This window comes from Pongo pygmaeus, chromosome 21 (genome assembly GCF_028885625.2).
Source record: "Pongo pygmaeus isolate AG05252 chromosome 21, NHGRI_mPonPyg2-v2.0_pri, whole genome shotgun sequence".
NCBI classification, from domain to species: Eukaryota; Metazoa; Chordata; class Mammalia; order Primates; family Hominidae; genus Pongo; species Pongo pygmaeus.
This window is the reverse complement of record NC_072394.2, coordinates 33,128,176-33,134,002: the sequence shown is the minus strand read 5'-3', so window position 1 is coordinate 33,134,002 and position 5,827 is coordinate 33,128,176. Positions and strand designations below refer to the sequence as shown.

General features: G+C 39.8%; 1 non-coding gene across 1 annotated transcript; it reads right to left on the bottom strand.

The window, feature by feature from the left end:
- Positions 1-243: 243 nt before the first annotated feature.
- On the bottom strand, positions 244-306 carry LOC129022171 (U7 small nuclear RNA). Its single transcript, XR_008496260.1, has one exon. It is a non-coding gene; the product is annotated as a U7 small nuclear RNA (small nuclear RNA).
- Positions 307-5,827: the final 5,521 nt, after the last annotated feature.

Genomic DNA, 5,827 nt, shown 5'->3' with positions numbered 1-5,827 from the left:
CGAGAAAAACCAGCGCTACCTGTCTAGCTCTAAATCCCCAAATAAATGAAGATTGGAGCCTTTCCTGTTAGACTCCCTAACAAAAACAACTTTATTTCTTACTTGTGCAATACACTATGTCTGAAAATATGTGATTGCCTTTATAATGATCATAGGAGAAAATTGCTGTTTTTTTCTACCTTGGACAGACTAACCCCTTGGTAATTTTTTTCCCTTGAAATATCTGTTGTATTTTTTTCCCATGGGGGTTTTCTGATTAAAAACTGGAAAATCTGCTAGACAAATTCTAAAAGAGCTATAAAACTTGTATTTTTAATTTGGCGATTTATCATTCTAAAGGCCCTTGAAAAACTTCTTTCCTGGTAAATTTTTGTTTTCTAAATGCTTTTTTTGGTCATTTTTTTCTTGTTTTTTTGTGATAACAAACATACAACAACCAAAATAATTACAGATTGTGGTACAATCTGTACAGTGCTGTGTAAGAAATAAGGGTGATGATACAATGGAGATCAACTTGAGAAGAGGAAATAATTGCTTTAGATTAGGGGTCAGCAAACTTCTTCTGTAAAGGATCAGATAGTAAATATTTTAGGCTCTGTGTGACATCCCTTCTCTGTCACAACTCATAGTTCAGCCGCTGTTGTGGGAAAGTAGCTATAGACGATAGGTAAACGAATGGGCATGACTGTGTCCCAATAAAACTTTATTTACAAAAACGGGCGGTGGGCCAGATTTGGAACATGAGCCATTGTTTGCTGATTCTTGCTTTATATCATGAGCTCATGCAAGGCCTTCCTGAGGACATGATGCTTAAGATAAAACGTGAAGAATTAAAAGAAGCTGGCTTTCCATGCAGAAAGGATAGGCTGGTCAAAGGTCCTGAGGCAGAAAAGAGTTTGGTGTATCTGAGGAACAGTAAAGGGGCCAGTGGCTGAAGCACAGCAAATCAAGGAAAGTGTGAGATCAGCAATATTGTCAGGAACTGGGTCATGCAAGACCTTGTGGGTCCCAGTAAGGAGTTTGGATTTTATTCTAAGAGCATCAGAAACTTATTGTAGGATTTCAAACTGTGGAGTGACTTTATTAGGTATTAACTTTAAAATGGCTGCTGTGACTTAGAGGGGGACAAAATACATGCGTTATAGTAAGGAGGTTATTACAGTAATTTGTACAAAAGAGGATGGTCAATGTGAAAGATGGCACTGGAGATGGAGAGACATGGTTGGACTTGAGAGGCATTTTTTAGGGTCCACTGATAGGACGTTTCGATTGTTTGAGTGCAGGTGTCAAAGGAAGGATCAAGGATGACTCCAATCTGGCAGGAGCTGGGTGAATGGTGGTGCTGTTTACTGAGATAGAAAGAGTGGGCGAGTGACAAGACGTGAAGGCGAGGGAGAGTGAACTCAGAATGACACTGCTCACATGCCAAGTTGGAGGTGCCAATTAGATATCCAAGTGCAAATGTCAACAAGGCAGTTGGAGCTCAGCGGGGGAGGTTGAGACTGGAGAAGTACATTTGGGATTCATCAACATAAACGTGGCACTTTAAACCATTACATGCATGGCCCATAATCCTGGCACTGTGGGAGGCTGAGGTGGGAGGATTCCTTGAGCCTAGGAGTTCAAGATCAGCCTGAGCAACACAGAGAGATCCTGTTTCTACAAACAATACAAAAATTATCAAGGCCTGGTGGTGTGCCTGTGGTCCCAGCTACTTAGGAGACTGAGCTGGGAGGATCATTTGAGCCCAGGAGGTGGAGACTGCAGTGAGTCATGATTTTGCCACTGCACTTCAGCCTGGGCAACGGGAGTGAGACCCTGTCTCAAAAAAAAAAATTGTGCTAAAATATATGTACATTCACATTGTTGTACAGCCATTGCACCATCCATCTCCAGAAATTTCCATCCTCCCAATCTGAAACTCCATACCTATTAAACAGTAACTCCCCATTCCTCTCCCTTCGCCCTGGCAACCACCATTCTATGTCCTGTCTTTGTGACCTTGACCTCTCTAGGTATCTCATGTAAGTGGAATCACACAATATTTGACCTTTTGTGACTGGTTTACTGCACTTAGCGTAATGTCTTCAAGGCTCATTTATATCGTAGAGTGTGTCAGAGTTGCGTTCTCTTTTTCATTTTTTTCTTTTTTTTGTTATGGTGAAATACACATAACATAAAATTTATCATCTAAACCATTTTATTTTATTTTTTAGATTTTTTTTTCTTGAGGTAGGGTCTTGCCGTGTCGTCCAGGCTGGAGCGTGGTGGTGCGATCTTAGCTCATGGCAACCTCAACCTCCCGGGATCAAGTGATCTTTCTGCTTCAGCCTCCTGAGTAGTTGGGACTACAGACGTGTGCCAAAACCATCTTAACCATTTTAACGTGTACAGTTCAGCGGTATTGAGTACAATCATAATGTTGTACAACCATCACCGCTATCCATTTTCAGAACTCATTTCATCTTGGACAATTGAAACTCTATACCCATTCATCAATAACTCCCCACTCCTCTCTCCTCCCAGTGCCTGGCAACCACCATTCTGTTTTCTATCTCTACAACTTTGACTATTCTAGGTACCTCATATAAGTGACATCAGACAATATTTGTCCTTTTGTGACTGGCTTATTTCACTTAACATAATGTTCTCACGGTTCATCCATGTTGTAGCATGTGTTAGAATTTCTTTTTAAAGGCTGAATAATATTACATTATATGTATACACATTTTGCTTTTCCATTCATCTATTGATGGACAGTTGGGTTGCTTCCACCCTGTCTTTTTATTTTTGTTTTTGTTTTGAATGGAGTTTTGAAATAGCTCTGTCGCCCAGGCTGGAATGCAGCAGCATGATCTCAGCTCACTGCAACCTCCCCCTCCCGGGTTCAAGCGATTCTCATGCCTCAGCCTCCCAAGTAGCTGGGATTACAGGTGTGCGCCACCACGCCCCACTAATTTTTGTATTTTTAGTAGAGATGGGGTTTCAGTGTGTTGGCCAGGCTGGTCTTGAACTTCTGACCTCAAGGGATCTGCCCGCTTCAGCCTCCCAAAGTGCTGGGATTACAGGGGTGAGCCACCGCAGCCAGCTGGCCTTGCTTCCACATTTTAGCTACTGTGAATAATGGTGATATGAACATGGGTATACAAATATCTTTTGGAGACAATGTTTCCATTTCTTTTGGATACATACCCAGAAGTAAAAATGCTGGCTCATAGGGTAGTCTTATGTTTAATTATTTTTAGGAACCACCACACTGTTTTCTAAGAGGCTGTATCATTTTACATTCACACCAACAGTGGACAGGGCTCCAATTTCTCCACATCCTTGCAAATGCTTATTATTTTCTTTTTTTTTTTTTAATAGTAGCCATCCTAATGGGTTTGAGGTAGTATCTCATTATAGTTTTGACTGCATTTCCCTAATGATTAGTGATGTTGAACATCTTTTCGTATACTTATTGGCCATTTGTATATTTTTTTTGGAGAAATATCTGCTCAAGTAATTTTTGAATTGGGTTGGTGGGGTGTTTTTTGCTGTAGAGTTTTAGGAATTCTTTATTTATTCTGGATATCAATCCAGATGTATCCTTTATCACATATTATATATACTTTTTCATATCAGAAGGCATATAAGATATATGCTTTCCAAATATTTTCTCTCATTCTGTGGGTTTCTTTTTACTCTATTAATACTGTCTTTTGATGTGCAAAATTTCTAAATTTTCCTGAAGTCTAATTTGTCTTTTTTCTTTTGTTACCTGTGCTTTTGGTGTCATATTCAAGAAATCATTGTCAAATTCAATTTCAAGAAGCTTTCTCCCTATGTTTTCTTCTAAGAGTTGTATAGTTTTATTTCTTACTTTTAGGTCTTAGATCTATTTTGAGTTAATTGTTGCATATGATGTAAGGTAATGGTTCAAATTCATTCTTTTGCATGTTGAAAAGACTGTACTTTCCCTCATTGAATGGTCTTGGCAGTCTTGTCAAAAATCATTTGACCATATATATGAGGTATTATTTCTGGGCTCTATTTTGTTCTACTGGTGTGTATTTCTGTTCTTATGCCAGTATGACACTGCTTTGATTACTGTAGTTTTGTAGTAAGTTTTGAAATCGAGAAGTGTGAGAACTCCAACTTTGTTCTTTATCAAGATTGTTTTGGATATTTGAGGATCTCTTGAAACTCCATATGAATTTTAGGATGAATTTTTCTATTTCTGCAAAAAGAAATCCTTCAGATTTTGATAGGAATTGCATTAATTCTATAGATTGCTTTGTGTAGTACTGACATCTTCAAAGTATTAAGTCTTTTTTTTTTTTTTTTTCGAGATGGAGTCTTGCTCTGTTGCCTAGGCTGGAGTGCAGTGGCGTGATCTCAGCTCACTGCAACCTCTGCCTCCCAGGTTCAAACGATTCTTGTGCCTCAGGCTCCTGTGTAGCTGGGATGATAGGTGCATGCCACAACACCTGGCTAATTTTTGTATTTTTCGTAGTGGTGGGGTTTCACCATGTTGGCCAGGCTGGTCTTGAATGCCTGACCTCAAGTGATCTGCCCACTTTGGCCTCCCAAAGTGCTGAGATTACAGGCATAAGCCACCATGTCCAGCCAAAAGTATTAAGTCTTCTAATTCATGAACATGGGATATCTTTCCATATATTTGTGTCTTTTTAAATTTCCTTCAGCAACATTTTGTAGTTTTCAGTGTACAAGTCTTTCATCTCCTAGATTAAGTTTATTTCTAAGTATTTTATTCTTTTTGATGCTATTGTAAATGAAATTGCTTTCTTAATTTCCTTTTGGATTGCTCATTGTTGGTGTGTAGTAATGCAACTGATTTGTGTGAAATCTATTTCGTATTCCACGACTTTGCTGAATTTGTTTATTAGTTCTAAAAGGTCTGGGTACGTGCTGTGTGTGGAATAACAAGAGAGTGTTTTAAGAAGGAAAATATAACAGTTAAGATACCTTCACCTGCAAGCAACAACGCAAACCAGACTAGTGTAAACAAGAAGAGAATTTATTATTGTGCAATAAGAAGCCCAGATGTAGGGTGACTTGAGCGTTGGTTAATAGAATATCATCATCAAGAACTCAGATTTTTTTTTTTTTTTTTTTTTGAGACGGAGTCTCGCTCTGTCACCCAGGCTGGAGTGCAGTGGCGTGATCTTGGCTTACTGCAAGCTCCACCTCCCAGGTTCATGCCATTCTCTTGCCTCAGCCTCCCGAGTAGCTGAGACTACAGGCACCTGCCACCACGCCTGGCTAATTTTTTGTATTTTTAGTAGAGACGGGGTTTCACCATGTTAGCCAGGATGGTCTTGATCGCCTGACCTCGTGATCCGCCCGCCTCAGCCTCCCAAAGTGCTGGGATTACAGGCGTGAGCCACCGCGTCCGGTCAAGAACTCAGATTTTTTTTCCCCATCTTTTTACTCTTCCTTCAACTAGTTCCCTTCATAGTTGCAAGATGATTGCCACAGATCCAGGCATCACATCCTCACTCAGCAAGGTACAGAGGCAGAAAAGAGCCATTTCTTCCACGTATGCCTTTTTCTTTTCTTTTTTTTTTCTTTTAACTTTTTGTAGAGACAGGATTTCACTATGTTGCCCAGGCTGGTCTCAAACTTCTGGACTCAAGTGATTCTTCCACCTCAGCCTCCCAAAGTGCTCTTTTTCTTTTGTTTAAAGAAACCTTCCTAGAAGTCCTTCCCTGAGCAGACTTCCTTTTATGACTCATTGGTCAGAAATAGGCCACATGCTCATCCCTAAACTAATTATAGCAAGGGGAAGGAGACCACCATGATTTACTTGGACCAATCAGAATTT